General features: G+C 40.6%; 1 protein-coding gene and 1 long non-coding RNA gene across 3 annotated transcripts in view; one reads left to right on the top strand and one right to left on the bottom strand.

The window, feature by feature from the left end:
* Nucleotides 1-16,829, top strand: part of LOC127932283 (homeobox protein OTX1 B-like) — a 45,119-nt gene that overhangs the window by 14,450 nt on the left and 13,840 nt on the right. The window lies entirely within an intron of this gene.
* On the bottom strand, nt 3-13,684 carry LOC127932284 (uncharacterized). 2 transcript variants are annotated; one of them, XR_008144696.1, is made up of 3 exons: nt 13,438-13,684; nt 1,671-1,745; nt 3-337 (listed from the first exon to the last, which is right to left on the bottom strand). It is a non-coding gene; the product is annotated as an uncharacterized LOC127932284 (long non-coding RNA). The 2 variants fall into 2 exon arrangements; XR_008144697.1 differs by lacking the exon at nt 13,438-13,684 and adding an exon at nt 13,101-13,337.

Raw genomic sequence — 16,829 nt, 5'->3', positions numbered from 1 at the left:
TGTATATTAATCAAAAAAGTGTTAAACAAATCAAAATATATTTTAGATTCTTCAAAGTAGCCACCCTTTGTCTTGATGACAGTTTTGCACACTCTTGGTATTCTCTCAACTAGCTTCATGAGGAATGCTTTTCCAACAGTCTTGAAGATGTTCCCACATATGCTGAGCACTTGCTGGCTGCTTTTCCTTCACTCTGCGGTCCAACTAATCCTAAAACATTTCAGTTGGGTTGAGGTCAGGTGATTGTGGAGGCTAGGTCATCTGATGTAGCACTCCATCACTCTACTTCTTGGTCAAATAGCCCTTGCACAGCCTGGAGGTTTGTTCGGTCATTGTCCTGTTGAAAAACAAATGATAGTCCCACTAAGCGCAAACCAGATGGGATGGCGTATCGCTACAGAGTTCTGTGGTAGCCATGCTGGTTAAGTGTGCCTTGAATTCTAAATAAATCATTCTAAATAAATCACTGACAGTGTCACCAGCAAAGCGCCCCCACACCATCACACCTCCTCCTCCATGCTTCACGGTGGGAACCACACATGCGGAGATCATCCGTTCACCTACTCTGTGTCTCACAAAGATACGGCGGTTGGAACCAAAAATCTCTCATTTGGACACCAAAAATCCCAAATTTGGACTCATCAGACCAAAGGACAGATTTCCACCAGTGTAATGTCCATTTCTTGCGTTTCCTGGACAAAACAGGTTTTTAGAAATGTTTTATTACAAATAAATGTATCACAAATAAAAAACTGAATTAACTTATTTACATAAGTATTCAGACCCTTTGTTATGAGACTCGAAATTGAGCTCAGTTGCATCCTGTTTCCATTGATCATTCTTGAGATGTTTCTACAACTTGATTGGAGTCTACCTGTGGTAAATTCAATTGATTGGGCATGATTTGGAAAGGTAGACACCTGTCTATATAAGGTCCCACAGTTGACAGCGCATGTCAGAGCAAAAACCAAGCAATGAGTTTGAAGGAATTGTCCGTAGAGCTCCGAGACAGGATTGTGGTGAGGCACAGATCTGGGGAAGGGAATAATATGTCTGCAGCATTGAAGGTCCCAAAGAACACACTGGCCTCCATCATTCTTAAATGGAAGATGTTTGGAACCACCAAGACTCTTCCTAGAGCTGGCTGACCAGCCAAACTGAGCAATCAGGGGAGAAGTGCCTTGGTCAGGGAGGTTAAAGATAAACATTTTGTATTAGTGATGCACCGATATCACATTTTTGGCCGATACTGATATCCGATATTTTCCTTGCCAAAAAAAAACAGATACCGATACGATAACCGATATAAAAAAATGTATAATCATTTTAAGCATTCTAGTAGTTAAATAGTTAACACACATACACGGACGCAGCAGTCTAAGGCACTGCGTCTCCGTGCAAGAGGCGTCACTACAGTCCCTGTTTCGAATCCAGGCTGTATAACATCCATTGGGAGTCCCATAGGGCAGCGCACAGTTGGCCCAGCGTCGTCCGGGTTTGTCCGGGGTAGGCCGTCATTGTAAATAAGAATTTGTTCTTAACTGACTTGCCTAGTTAAATAAAGGTTACACACACACACACACACCACACTGACCAAAACCGTATTTGGTTGGCATTTACGTATGTCCCCATTGCCAGTAAAACAATCAAAACATATTTATTTCACTTACTTGCTGTGCTGTTTCGTTGTTCATTTGTTCTGTCTTTCATTCTCAATCAGGATTTCTATGGAACGCTGTTTGGGTCTGTCAAAAAAGATACATGTCAAATAACACTATTTGACGTGTCAAATAAGCTTGTTGACCAATCAGGATCTGAATATGACTGTCAAATAATAATTTTATGCGTTCATAAATGTTTTACATAGTTATTACACATTGATTACACTATCATTCGTATTTCATATGTCACAACGATTAATTGATATGTATGCTATGATGCTGGTAAAGTTGTCTCGTACACCTACAGTGCTGGTCATTAAAAAAAAGCTAGCTAGCTCATGGATGCAAACAATGTTCTTCCCCAAAAACATAGCTAGCTAGCTAACTAACTCTATAGCTAGGTTTCATCACCTTAAATAACCCTAATTTATAAGACAGTTCTTATTTGATTAATGGTGGTTGAACCCATTTATGTGGAGCTAGCCACAATAAGGATTAGCCACAATAGTGGACTTTGTGGTTCGCCTTCAAAATAACATGATGTCATTGACAGTGATGCAAATTAATACACATAATAGAATTATGCCATAATTTAATAGATCATGCTAAACGAGGTTGGAATGTTGTTATATAAAATTAATTTGTTAATTTGACAAAAATCTGTTGAAATCACACTGGATGTATTATACTTTAGACTTGCATTGGGGGCATACTTATTTCACTGTACAGCCTTACCTATCAAATCAAACTTTATTTGTCACATGCGCCGAATACAACAAGTGTAGACTTTACTGTGGAATGCATACTTACAAGCCCTTAACCAACAGTGCAGTTCAAGAAGAGTTAAGAAAACATTTACAAAGTTATATTAAGTTATCATAAAAAGTAATACAATAAGAATAACAATAACGAGGCTATATACAGGGGGCACCGGTACCGAGTCAGTGTGCGGGGATACAGGTTAGTTGAGGTAATTTGTACATGTAGTTGGGGGTGAAGTGACTATGAATAGATAATAAACAGCGAGTAGCAGCAGTGTACAAAAGGGTGGGGGGGGTCAATGTAAATTGTCCGGTGGCGATTTTATTAATTGTTCAGCAGTCTTATGGCTTCAGGGTAGAAGCTGTTGAGGATCCTTTTGGTCTGAGACTTGGCGCTCTGGTATCGCTTGCCGTGCAGAGGCAGAGAAAACAGTCTATAACTTGGGTGACTGGAGTCCCTGATGATTTTATGGACTTTCCTCTGACACCTCCTATTATATAGGTCCTGGGTGGCAGGAAGCTTGGCCCCAGTGATGTACTGAGCCGTTCGCACTACCCTCTGTAGTGCCTTATGGTCAGATACCGAGCAGTTGCCATACCAGGCGGTGATGCAACTGGTCAGGATGCTCTCGATGGTGCAGCTGTAGAACCTTTTAAGGATCTGGGGACCCATGCCAAATCTATGGATTGTGGATCATTGACATGAGGTATCAGTCTACTCAGTGACACCCAGAGAGCATTCACATTGTAGCTCTTATTGCGGGACTCTGAAACAACTGTGAATTGAGCCACATTTATTGTCAAACTATGTGTACTGAACACTATTCCCAAGGAAAAACAATAGATGTTTTGGAGTCTGATGACTCTGAGTAGGACGTTGGGAAAAAATATATTGGTTATTGAGTAAACTGTTACCCATTTCATTGATCCCCAATCCCTAGGTAAATTTGCACAGTGTAATATGAATGTCAATACACACAATAGGCTGACTGGGAGGTGATTTCACACAGTCACGGTCCAGTGATAAGAGCTACAACACACAGTTGTGTTCTGTGCGTGTCACCGAGTAGACTGATACCCCATTTCATTGCTTCACATTCCAACCTTGTTTAACTTGATCTAGTGTAAATATGGCATGATTCCACCAATTGTAACCTTCTGCATCACTTTCAAAGAGGTACTTTTATGTTGAAGGCAAACCGCAAACGCCACTATTGTGCCTAATCCTTATTGTGGCTAGCTTCACAACACATAACCCGGTCGGGTCGAGCTACACTAGCCAGAAGAAGCTATCTGGCTGCTTATAATGTTAGCTTTGGGCAACAGGGTTAAGTAGCTGGCTAGCTATTTATTTTCATGAACACAAGTTACATTTCAATAGGCAAACAACAAGTGGTTACTTAGCTAATGCTTACTCACAAGGATTCCTAAATAATTTCTAAGAATAGTGAAAATGACTTAAGTTTCTACTGGTCATTGTTTTCAGGCTGGTTGTATTGTTGCTTTCTAGGTACCAAGCTAAACCTAGCTAGCTACCTCAGAAGTTGCGGTCGAACAAATAATGCTTTATTACCAACGCGGTATTGTAAACACATCGTTCATGGCCGGTGTTTGCTTGTTTGTAGACTTTTTTGTACATATTTGACAGTGCCACTGATAGTAGTGGTGGCACTTGGCTTGCATGTGCAAATCCAGAACACACAACATTCTATAATAGAACTGTGTTATTTGACATGTCAAATAGTGTTATTGTCAAATAGTGTTATTTGATGTGTAACGTTTTTGACACGCAAAGACCCAAACAGCGTTCCATAGTATGTCGTGAAGCTAATAGCAGTGACGCTATTATTGTGTAACTCTGGTAGGGCAACATCTGAATAATAGTGCACTTGGTAACGTTAGTGTGTACTGGTGCTCAACCAGTTGCGAAAGCCAACATCAACCACGACAGAGAACGTTGTTGATTGTCAAGGGCAATTAATTCCATTATCTTGGCTTTAATGGATTTCGCATTTGAGATGTCTCGCTGAAATGTTCTTATTCTTTCAAATGACTACTCGACTTGTTGACTGCTCAGTCCACACAGCAGACATTGTGGTCTAGGTTAGGAATGCTGTGTTGCACATGTAGCGCAACATTTTACGTGGTGTCTTTTCGTCCTGTACCTACATTATATAAGTATGCACATCAGCTTTGACATCAGTTTTTCACATTGGCGTTAAACTAGACATTGGGCCGATGCCGATGTTGCCATTTTTAGCTAATATCGGCCAATTCCGATATGTTCACCAATATAACGTGCATCCCCATTTTGTATTGTAAAATATTTCTTCAAGCTCTGTCATGTTGGTTGTTGATCATTTCTATCTAGACAGCCATTTTCAAGATGATTTAAGTCAAAACTGTAACTATGTCACTCAACATTCAATGTTGTCTTGGTAAGCAACTCCAGTGTAAATTTAGCCTTGTGTTTTAGGTTATTGTCCTATTGGATCGTGAAATTCTCTACTAGTGTCTGTTGGAAAGCAGACTGAACCAAGTTTCCCTCAGGGATCTTGCTTGTGATTAGCTTTATTCCATTTATTTTTATCCTGGAAAGCTCCCTAGTCCTTGCCGATGTCAAGCATACACATAACATGATGCAGCCACCTCCATGCTTAAAAATATGAAGAGTGGTACTCAGTGATGTGTTGTGTTGGATTTGCCCCAAACATAACACTTTGTATTCAGGACATAACGATAATTTCTTTGCCAAGTTTTTTGCAGTTTTACTTTAGTGATATATTGCAAACAGGATGCATGTTATGGAATAATTTTATTCTGTACAGGCTTCCTTCTTTTCACTCTGTAATTTAGTTTAGTATTGTGGAGTTTACAACAATGTTGTTGATCCATCCTCAGTTTTCTCCTATCACAGCCATTAAAGTCTGTAACTATTTTAAAGTCACCATTGGCCTCATGGTGATATCGCTGAGCAGATTCCTTCCTCTCCGGCAACTGAGTTAGGAAGGACGCCTCTATCTTGTAGTGACTGGGTGTATTCATACACCATCCAAAGTGTAATTAATAACTTCACCATGCTCAAAGGGATATTAAGCGTCTGTTTTTTTTTTTTACCCATCTACCAATATGTGCCCTTCTTTGCGAGACATTGGAAAACCTCCTTGGTCTTTGTCGTTGAATCTGTGTTTGAAATTCAGTGCTCGATTGAGGGACCTTACAGATAATTGTATGTGTGGGGTACCGAGATGAGGTGTCATTAAAAATAATGTTAAACACTATTATTGCACACAGAGTGAGTCCATGCAACTTATTATGTGACAATTCTAAGTAAATATTTACTCAATAACTTATTTAGGCTTGCCATAACAAAGATGTTGAATACTTATTGACCCTAAACCTTTCAGCTTTTCATTTGTAATTAATTTGTAAAAATGTCTAAACACATGATTTCACTTTGACATTATGGGGTATTGTGTGTAGGCCAGTGACACAAAGTCGCAATTTAATACATTTTAAATTAAGGCCGTAACACAACAAAATGTGGAAAAGGTCAAGGGGTGTGAATACTTTCTGAAGGCACTGTAATTAAGGATAACATTCTCAAACATCTGTCAAAATGCCATATGTAGCTTTTTCTCATTTTTTAAGAGATTACACAATGATCTGGATAAAGGGAAAATAATTGAGCAGAACTTGGATAACGGTTATCCAGGTTGACGTTAAACAATGAACACTCTATGTCCATTTTGCAATGAAGAACCTTTCAATCACAAGTGCTTTATACCTCGAGATTAGTTTTGGTGACTTAAGGAGCTAGACTACCTCGGTATACCCCACCATCTGCCCCCAACTCCAACCCCTTCACAGAAATAGCGCAAGGATACTGCCAGCCTTTTCACTCACTTCTTAACAAGAATGCTCCAAACACAGGCCCACTTCAAGTAATTAAATCAATCCCTTTGTGCTTCTCCAATATTCTCCTTCAGTGGGTGACTGCCCCACATCTGATTATGGCTCTTCATGCATATTCAGGGTGAAATCCGCTCGACTTCGTCCATAACGAGCTCTTACTTTTATGTTTGTGTCATGAGCTGATCATGTTTGCCAATTTTTCTTCTCCTTTTCTTTTTGGAAATCTATCCATCTACCTCTTAGTCTGCAGTTTGTTTCAGTGAGCCGTTAGACTGTGAAACGAGGAGTGGTCACTTCAAACGACCATGTAGAGAAAAAAACGTAGATGAGGAGAAGTTAGGGTCGAAGCCCGATAGACAAATTGGATTAGTGAGTATTGGATTAAACGGAAAACGGAGGTATAACAAACAAGAAAAGCTGGCTGTGATCACAGGGTTTAATATATTTATTTTCCTCCGATCCCTTTCTTCTCCCTCCCCCTTTTATTTCTTTTCTTTTGGGGTAAAGGCCCCTTGGCTTAAGACAGACTTATTAAAACCCGGGATTAATTTGTAATGCTTCCTTAACCCTTCGGGTCAACTGAAGATTTGTTATCTAAAGCAAACAGGAAAAATTGTACTATAACAAGAGCTTTAAGTCCATTTCTGTGGGTCTTTTGTGAGATTTGAGGTTTAGAGGAAGGTGTTCTATTTATTTGAACAAGGAAAACGAACCCTAGCAGGATATTTTGGATGTGTGTGTGTGTGCATATTTGTACAATGTAAAGCCTTGATAGTCCATCCTTAAAATGTTGAAATTGTGCACCTCATGTCTCAATGAATCAATGAAAATAGATAATATAATTTCCCAAACACACACACATCCATTAAAAAATAACTTGAGCCATATAATACTGAACATATTGAAACATTGAAAAAGGAACAATAAATCAGAAACAACAAAGCAGAATCAATCCTAATTCTATGAGCGTATTCACAAAAGGCCCTCATTTTTAATCAGCCAAAGATCCAAAGTAGTAGAATTGAGACACTAGGCCACTCTCATTAGCTTCATCTTTTTAATGTAGCAGTGGCTAAAATGGTAATCTTAATCTTATTTGGTTATTGAGGCTCTGCTCGGGTCTCCCTGGTTGGTTTTCGAAGGCCTTTGGGGACATAGCCCAGTCCCCATAAGCCTGAGCCCCACAAACCACCAACTGCTACCTCAATCCCTGCCACAGCAGCTCAACCTATTCCACAAGGTCGTAGTTCAAGGGGCTCAAGGGGTTGAGCTGAGGAGCAGGGGGACTGCCTGGGAGTAGTAGACCACCCTCCTCAAAGATCTCCTCTGGAGAACCAGACCTCCGAGGTCTACCGCCGTCCCTGAATCATATGTCACGTATGTCAGTCCAAGCTGTTTCCAGGCCAGTATTGAGTATTCAGAAAGCAGCTCAGAGTAAGAGTACTGATATAGGATCAATTTGAGCTTTTTAGATAGTAATGGATACGTTTACATTGACAGGGCAGGTGGACCTGATCCTAGATCAGCACTCTTACTCTGAGATGTTTTATGAATACCCTAAACTCATCATCTACGACCAAACATTTAGCTGTGATGACCTTTTATTTCCATTCAGGGAAGGCTAGTTAGAATACTACTCCATTACATTACCTTCTCACTAGCACAAAAACTAGTACAACAATTACATTTTAAAGAGTTTTATTTTTATATAACATTTCACATGACATTGTTCAAACAGTGAGGGTTTTTGCCAAGAATCTGGAGTGGGACAAGAGGAAACGTCTTGAAGGCCGCCTAAGGAGGGAGGCCTCAGTGGGGTTGTATTCAGTGGGATTTTGTCTTGCTGCAAGATACAACAGATACAACCCCACTGAGACCTCCCTCCTTAGGCAGCCTTCAGGACGTTTCCTCTTGTCCCGCTCCAGTTCTCCGCAGACCTCTGGCTTGTCTTCAGAGCTGTTGTGTATGATTCCATTTGCTCTACCTATCCAATGCATTGTTTTAACTCTTTCATATTTCTGCCTTTACATCGTTTTTTTTTATACACTTCACACCTGAATAGGAAAATGCGTTCTGTTCTATTACACGTATATCGCTGCCTCTGCAGCCTCTTCCCAGGAAGCAGAAACTCCATACCACTCTCCCACCTTCATACTGAATAGTACAAGGACATCTAATGGTATTTGAGTTCTGCTATCTATCTGAGCATGTTGTTGTGTGTGTGTGTGTGTGTGTGTGTGTGTGTGTGTGTGTGTGTGTGTGTGTGTGTGTGTGTGTGTGTGTGTGTGTGTGTGTGTGTGTGTGTGTGTGTGTGTGTAAATGCATTCTCTGGTGATGCTACTACACACTTGTGCCTAGCAAAGTCACACACCTGCTCTTGCAAGTGCAGTAATCTAAGCTGTTTGCCCAACAAAGAAATACCAGTTTGTCTATTGACATGGGCATCGTCCTAAGTGTCTCGTGTTTGTCTATTTAATACACATTTAGCGCACGTCCTGTGGTGCGCTGTCAATCACAGGTGTTCAAACAAAGTCCTCTGAATCACAAATAAAAGTCATCTTTATCAGAGGGTGTGTGTGTGTGTGTGTGTGTGTGTGTGTGTGTGTGTGTGTGCGCGCACCTGCCTGTTTACGAGTCTGTACTAGTGCTATTAAAATTGGATTGGGTTTGTTTGCTACAGTGCTTCAGAAAGTATTCACTCCCTTGACTTTTTCCACATTTTGTTGTGTTACAGCCTGAATTTAAAATTGATAAAATTTTGATTTTTTTTGTCACACAATTCCCATATAATGTCAGTGGAATTATGTTTTTAGAAATGTGTACAAATGAATCAAAATAAAAAGCTAAAATGTTTTGAGTCAATAAGTATTCAACTGCTTTGTTATGGCAACACCTTTGTTATAAAGGTTGGATGGTGTATCAATACACCCAGTCACTACAAAGATACAGGCGCCCTTCCTAACTCAGTTGCCAGAAAGGAAGGAAACCGCTCAGGGACATCACCATGAGGCCAATGTGACGTTTAAACAGTTACAGACTTTAATGGCTGTGCTAGGAGAAAACTAATGATGGATCAACAACATTATAGTTACTCCACAATGCTAACCTAATTGAGAGAGTGAAAAGAAGGACGCATGTACACAATACAAATATTCCAAAACATGCATCCTGTTTGTAACAAGGCACAAAAGAAATACTGTAAAGAATTTGGCTAAGAAATTTCACTTTTTGTCCTGAATATAAAGTATTATGTTTGGGGCAAATACAATACAACACATTACTGAGTACCACTCTCCATATTTTAAATCATAGTGGTGGCTGCTTCATGTTATGGGTATGATTGTAATCATTACAAACTGGGGAGTATTTCAGGATAAGAAAAAATTGAATGGAGCTAAGCACAGGCAAATCCTAGAGAAAATCCTGGTTCAGTCTGCTTTCCACCAGACACTGGGAGATTAATTCACCTTTCAGCAGGACAATAACCTAAAACACAAGGCCAAATCTACACTGGAGTTGCTTAAGCAAGACCGTGAATGTTACCGAGTGGCCGAGTTACAGTTTTGACTTAAGACCTTGTCTAGCATTGATCGAGAACCAATTAGAATATTTAAAAGAATAATGAGAAAATGTTGCACAATCCAGGTGTGAAAAGCTCTTAGTGACTTACCCAGAAAGACTCAAAGCTGTAATCGCTGCCAAAGGTGCTTCTACAAAGTATTGACTCGGGAGTTATATTTCTGTATTTCATTTTCAATAAATTTGCAAACATTTCTAAAAACATGTTTTCACTTTGTCAATATGTCAGTATTGTGTGTAAATGGGTAAAAAAATGATTGAATCCATTTTGAATTCAGGCTGTAACACAACAGCATGTGGAATACTTTAAGAGGTATGAATACTTTCTGAAGGCACTGTATATTGTAATGATCAAATATGATTGTTGCCAACGCATACTGTGTTGTCTCTAGTTGGAGTAATTAGCTACAGTGCTTTCAGAAAGTATTCATGCTATGACAGTCCAAATTGAGCTCAGGTGCAACTAATTTCCTTTAATCATCCTTGAGACGTCACTACAACTTGATTGGAGTCTACCTGTGGCCAATTCAATTATTTGGATGATTCTGAAAGACAGACACCTGTCTCTATAAGGTCCCACAGTTGACGGTGCAAAAGCTATACCATGAAGTCCATGGAGGTGTCCCTAGATCTCCTAGATATTTTCATGAGGCATATATATATGGGGAGGGAAGGGTTTCAAAAAATGTCTAGAGTGTTGAAATTATCCAAGAACCTAGTGGTCTTCACCATTGGGAAATTGAAAAAATACGGAATTACCCAGACTCATCCTGAAGCTAGCCATCCAACCAAACTGAGCAACAGGGCAAGGATTTTGATCAGAGAGGTGATCAAGAACCCAATGACCACTTTGACAGAACTACAGAGTTCTTTGGCTGAGATGGAAAAAGCTGCATGAAGGATAACCATCTCTACAGCACTTGACCAATCTGGGCATTATGGGATAGTGGCCAGACAGAAGCCACTCCTGAGAAAAAAGAACATGGCATGCATGGAGTTTGCAAAAAGGCATGTGAAAGACAGATCATAACGCAAAAGAGTCTGTGGTCTGATGAGACAAAAATGTAACTCTTTGGCCAGAATGCAAAGAGCTATATCTGGAGAAAACAAGGCACATCGGCCATTTAACACCATCCCTACCGTGAAGTATGGTGGTGGCAGCATCATGCTATGGGGATGCTTTTCAGCAGTCGGGACTGGGAGACTGGTAGGTATAGAGGGAACAATGAATGGGGATAAATACAGGCTAATCCTTGATGTGAACCTGTTTCAAAGTGCAAATGACCTTAGACTGGGTCAAATATTTACTTTCCAACAGGACAATGACCCCAAGCATATATCCAAAAAACGCTGGAATGACTTTAGAACAAGAATGTGAAAGTCGTTGAGTGGCCCAGCTAAAGCCCAGACTTGAATCCCATTGAAAAATCTATGGAAAAACTTGAAGATTGCTGTTCACCGCCTCTCCCCATCTAACGTAACAGAGCTTGAGAAAATCTGTAAGGAAGCATGGGAGAAAATCCCCAAATTCAGATGTGCAAAGCTGATACAGACGACTCAAAGCTGTAATCGCCGCCAAATGTGCATCTACAAAGTATTGACTCAGGGGTGTGAATACTTATGTAAATTACATATTTCTGTATTTAATTTTCAATAAATTTTCAATAAAATCTAAAACATGTTTTCACTTTGTCATTATATGTTATTGTGTGTAGATGGGTGAGGAAAAAAACTTTTTCAATCAATTTTGAATTCAGACTCTAACACAACAAAATGTGGAATAAGTCAGGAGACATTCATATTTTCTGATATTTTCCCCTTGGTATAGAAAAGCAGTTACAAAATCAATCAAAGTGCATTCCAGTTCCACAACAAAAAAGGCAGTCATCATGCAAAGTGGTTAAACTAGCTGTGTTCTCTTCCCTGTTAAGAGAAAGTGTGATCAATTTCTCCTCTCATCTATTACTATTGGTAATCCCTACCCAAATTGCCCTCCATTGCAGTTTGTGTATCAGCTATTTGCAGTGGATTAATGCGAGTCACTGGTGGCAAGTGTTCAAATCAATGTTTATTAATGGTTTCTTTAAGTGTTTAAAGATTAAGTAATTAACATATTGATGAACTTTTCCCATGTTGCCCAGGGAGAAAAGAGCTCGTAGTGGAGATGCTGAACTGAAGCCAGTTTCAACACTGAGGTGGAGAGTCAATGTTTCTGGGGGATTTCTTAAAGAATGCTGTGCCTGTAATACCATTATTGCTGACTTTGTATCATGTCATCATACAGTGGTAAATTTAGTTAATGATAATTATAACAAAAGCATCTGGGTTAGACTCCAGTCTTTGTTGATAATGTGTAGCTCTTAGACTACATGTTTATCTATTTGTAAGAAAGTAACTTAGGCTTTTCTCCATCTTTTTATAACATCTGCGATTTGTGTTATATCCCTGTTACGTTGAATCAACGTCGCCTGTGTACATTTTACATTCCCTCCCTGCAATAGGGAGACGGGTACAGTCAGTCACTCAACGCAGATTGATTTTGCCATTCGACGGCGACCCACCACAACCCTTTGGCTCGCCATGGTAATTCCCTCTCGCACCTGATAAGGTACCCGATCCATAAGAAATCAATTGTAATTAGTTTGGGGGGAGGGCTTGATTTAAGGGACTCTGCGCTCTCTCTTGTGTTTTTTTTCTTCTCTTTCTGCCGTCTTTCGGCGTGCTTGTTTATTATTCCGCCGACAGTCATCTGCACACCTGATATCAGTTAATCTCCTGATTATTAAGTGAGGATTATTGATGGAAGGGGGAACAGCTGTATTTTGTTCTGCGCTCCTATCAAGGACCTAAGGTTCTAGATCTATCTATCCTCTGAATAGCTTTTCTTGGCTACTCAGGTGCTGCTCCTGTCAGAGCCGCATTGTGTGCGTGCGTGTGCGTGTGTGTGTGTGTGTGTGTGTGTGTGTGTGTGTGAGAGAGAGACCCCCCTGTTGGGACTGATGGCTAGCTGTCAGCCTGACAAACGTTAGCGTAGTCGAAGGGAAGCGAAGGTGAGACTGACTCCGCAAGGTGACAGCAAACAAACACTGAGGTGTCGAAAGTTTGTCAAATAAAGTCATTAACATACTACTTAGGCTACTATTCTCACTACGAGATATGAAGGAGAGTCACATTACATCCTTACCTTACGTTGTGGCTGGCAAAGCGACATTATTGGTCCGCAGCTCAAATTGATCGTAAACATCACCGTAGCCACTAGCCAGTAAGCACAAACTATTCAAAAATGACAGACACTTTTCTTCTAAAACATTACACTATGGAATAACGTAACAATTCACTAGCATGTATGTGCAAACAATTAAAGGGTTATTTTCTACGTCTGTAGGCTACACTCATTGCATTTCAGCTTCAAGACCAAAGCACAGAATTGCTATAGCAGCATGTCTTCATCAAGTTACGTTAGCCAAACAAGAATTTACGATGAACCATCAAATACAAATATAAAAGTACAGTAGGCCTACCTTGCACCGTTATAAAAGACCAGACTTTTTATCAATATCATGCAAATCATTACATGTGTTGAAAGCAAATTGCGACTGAAAACGTGGGTGTATGTGAATTCACCCCAACAAGCTGTTTTATATGGAAGCCCATAACCGCCACCCCAAAAAATGTCATACAAGTTCCCTTATGATTTGTCAACGTGCACAATTAGTCCGTGCTTCAGTCTGATCAACTGTAGCCTACTGATAACAACCACAGCTGCAGGTAGCTAAGAGAAGCCTGTGCGCTCTGATCCCATCTGGGCCAAGGGGAGCACAGCGTCATGTTTTTAATAGCTTAAGCTATGTACTTAGAGCCTCAAATAGGCCCATTTATTTGTGTTCTGATAAAATGTGAATGTGATCAAATTTGGTTTATATTATATTCGTATATTCACACTTCCGGTGGCTAGGCTACCTTGGCCTTTTTAATTTAAAATGATTGACTGGAATTTATCAATCAACATAATAGTGATGACATAATGTATGAGTATCTTTTTAATTACATATGCAAAGGCCTATACCATGCAACCTTGCATACAGCAAACTCAGCCCTGTTTGTTTTTTATTTGTTTTTGGCCAATCGCAGTTGTTCTCTTTGTCTGTGTGAAGGGTTTTAATGTTTTCATCCTCCCTATGGCCAGGAGTTTTTCCTGGAATTTATTTTAACCATATGTTTAGAAGAGCTATCTGGTCCCACCATAGCCCATATAAAGTCCATAAACATTTGTATTTTTTCTGCTGATTTATTACAATGTCATACACTACAACTAGGGGGTTAGGTTAGCCTACTACCAGATTTGGAAAAACTCTGAGCCCCAGGAAAACAATTCCCCCCCACACCCTCAACTACTCTGGGACCTGTGGTGCTACCTCTACAATCATCCCTCAATGTTACAAATTAAGGGGAAAAAAAACAAATCGTATTTGTACATTTGACATGTTTTTGGTGGTGAGGATGAGCTTCCATAGTTTTACGTGGCTCAGTGCAGCCGGCAGCTATTGCAACAGTTTCAGGTAAAAACTCAAAACAAGTCTCAAATATTATGAAAATGTCTGCACATTTCAGCCGTTTCAAAAACATTGCTCTGCTAATACCATTCATACTGTATGCTCAACAAGACAATACTGTTTTACACTGCCCTGCTTCAAGGGAGGCAACTGTCTGTCTAGGGTCGTACACAACCTCCAGATGTAGCGGCTGAGACGTAGCAAGTATGCAAGTTTTCATTTGAGTAATATGTGTAACCTCCATATTGACCTCAAAATGGCTCCGGAGGGGAGGGCTGCCGTTTTATCGGCTCTTAACCAACCATGCTATTTTTTTGTTTGTTTTTGTGTTGTTCGTAACTTGTTTTGTACATAATGTTGCTGCTACCATCTCTTATGATCGAAAAGAGCTTCTGGACATTAGGACTTTATTATTCACCTCAAATTGGATGAAGAGTTCTTCTTCAATGAGTCAGATGGGAGGGATATACTACTACAGACACCCTAACAGGCCCAGATCCCCCGTGATTCACTGGAAAGGAAACGGAGGTTTCGCGGAAGGAGATTATTTATTATTTATTATATTAGATCAGGGTGCCTTGTGAGGACCAGGCGACGAGTGGCTAATCTGCCCTTGCCTTCCATCCTGCTAGCCAACATTCAGTCGCTGGAAAATAAATGTGACTAACTGAAAGCATGTATATCCTACCAACAGGATATGAAAAACTGTAATATCTTATGTTTCACATAGTCGTGGCTGAACGGCCACATTAAGAACATACAACTGGCGGGTTATACACTCTATCGGCAGGACAGAACAGCAGCCTCTGGTAAGACACGGGGCGGGGTCCTATGCATATTTGTAAACAATAACTGGTGCACGATATCTTCGGAAGTCTCAAGGTTTTTTTCACGATAAGCTGTAGACCACTGTATTTACCAAGAGAGTTTTCATCTGTATTTCTTGTAGCTATCTACATACCACCACAGACCGATGCTGGCGCTAAAACCGCACTCAATGAGCTGTAATCCACCATAAGCAAACGGGAAAACGCTCATCCAGAGGCGGTGCTCCTAGTGGCCGGGAACTTTAATTCAGGGAAACTTAAATCAGTTTGACCTCATTTCTATCAGTATGTTAAATGTGCAACGAGAGAAAACAATTCTAGACCACCTTTACTCCACACAAAGAGATGCGTACAAAGCTCTCCCTCGCCCTCCATTTGTCAAATCTGACCATAACTCTATCCTCCTGATTCCCGCTTACAAGCATAAATTAAAGAAGGAAGCACCAGTGACTCAGTCTATAAAAAAGTGGTCAGATGAAGCAGATGCTAAACTACAGGACTGTTTTGCTAACAGAGACTGGAATATGTTCCGGAATTATTCTGATGGCATTGAGGAGTACACACCATATCAGTCATTGACGTATGTACAGTGACTGTACATACATACCCAAACTAGAAGCCATGGATTACAGGTAACATTCGCACTGAGCTAAAGGGTAGAGCTGCCGCTTTCAATGAGCGGGACTCTAACCTGGAAGCTTATAAGAAATCCTGCTATGCCCTCCGACGAACAATCAAACAGGCAAAGCATCAATACAGGACTAAGATCGAATTGTACTACTCTGGCTCTGATGCTCGTCGGATGTGGCAGGGCTTGCAAACTAATACAGACTACAAAGGGAAGCACAGCCGAGAGCTGCCCAGTGACACAAGCCTTCCAGATGAGCTAAATAACTTCTATGCTCACTTTGAGGCAACTAACACTGAAACATGCATGACAGCATCAGCTGTTCCGGACAACTGTGTGATCTGCAGCCGATGTGAGTAAGACCTTTAAACAGGTCAACATTCACAAGGCTTCTGAGCCAGACGGATTACCAGGACGTGTACTTCGACCATGCGCTGACCAACTGGCAAGTGTCTTCACTGACATTTTCAACCTCTCCTTGTCTGGGTCTTTAATACCAACATGTTTCAAGCAGACTACCATAGTTCTTGTGCCCAAGAACACTAAGGTAACCTGCTTGAATGACTACCGACCCGTAACACTCACGTCTGTAGCCATGAAATGCTTTGAAAGGCTGGTCATGACTCACATCAACACAATTATCCCAGAAACCCAAGACCCACTCCAATTTGCATACTGCACCAACAGATCCACAGATGATGATGCTATCTCTATTTCACTCCTCTCTGCCCTTTCCCACCTGGACAAAAGGAACACCTATGTGAGAATGCTATTCATTGACTACAGCTCAGCGTTCAACACCATAGTTCCCTCAAAGCTCATCACAAAGCTAAGGACCTGGGATTAAACACCTCCCTCTGCAACTGGATCCTGGACTTCCTGACGGGCCGCCCCCAGGTGGTACG

Source organism: Oncorhynchus keta, chromosome 10 (assembly GCF_023373465.1).
Source record: "Oncorhynchus keta strain PuntledgeMale-10-30-2019 chromosome 10, Oket_V2, whole genome shotgun sequence".
Lineage (NCBI taxonomy): Eukaryota > Metazoa > Chordata > Actinopteri > Salmoniformes > Salmonidae > Oncorhynchus > Oncorhynchus keta.
This window is presented reverse-complemented; position numbering and strand designations above follow the sequence as displayed.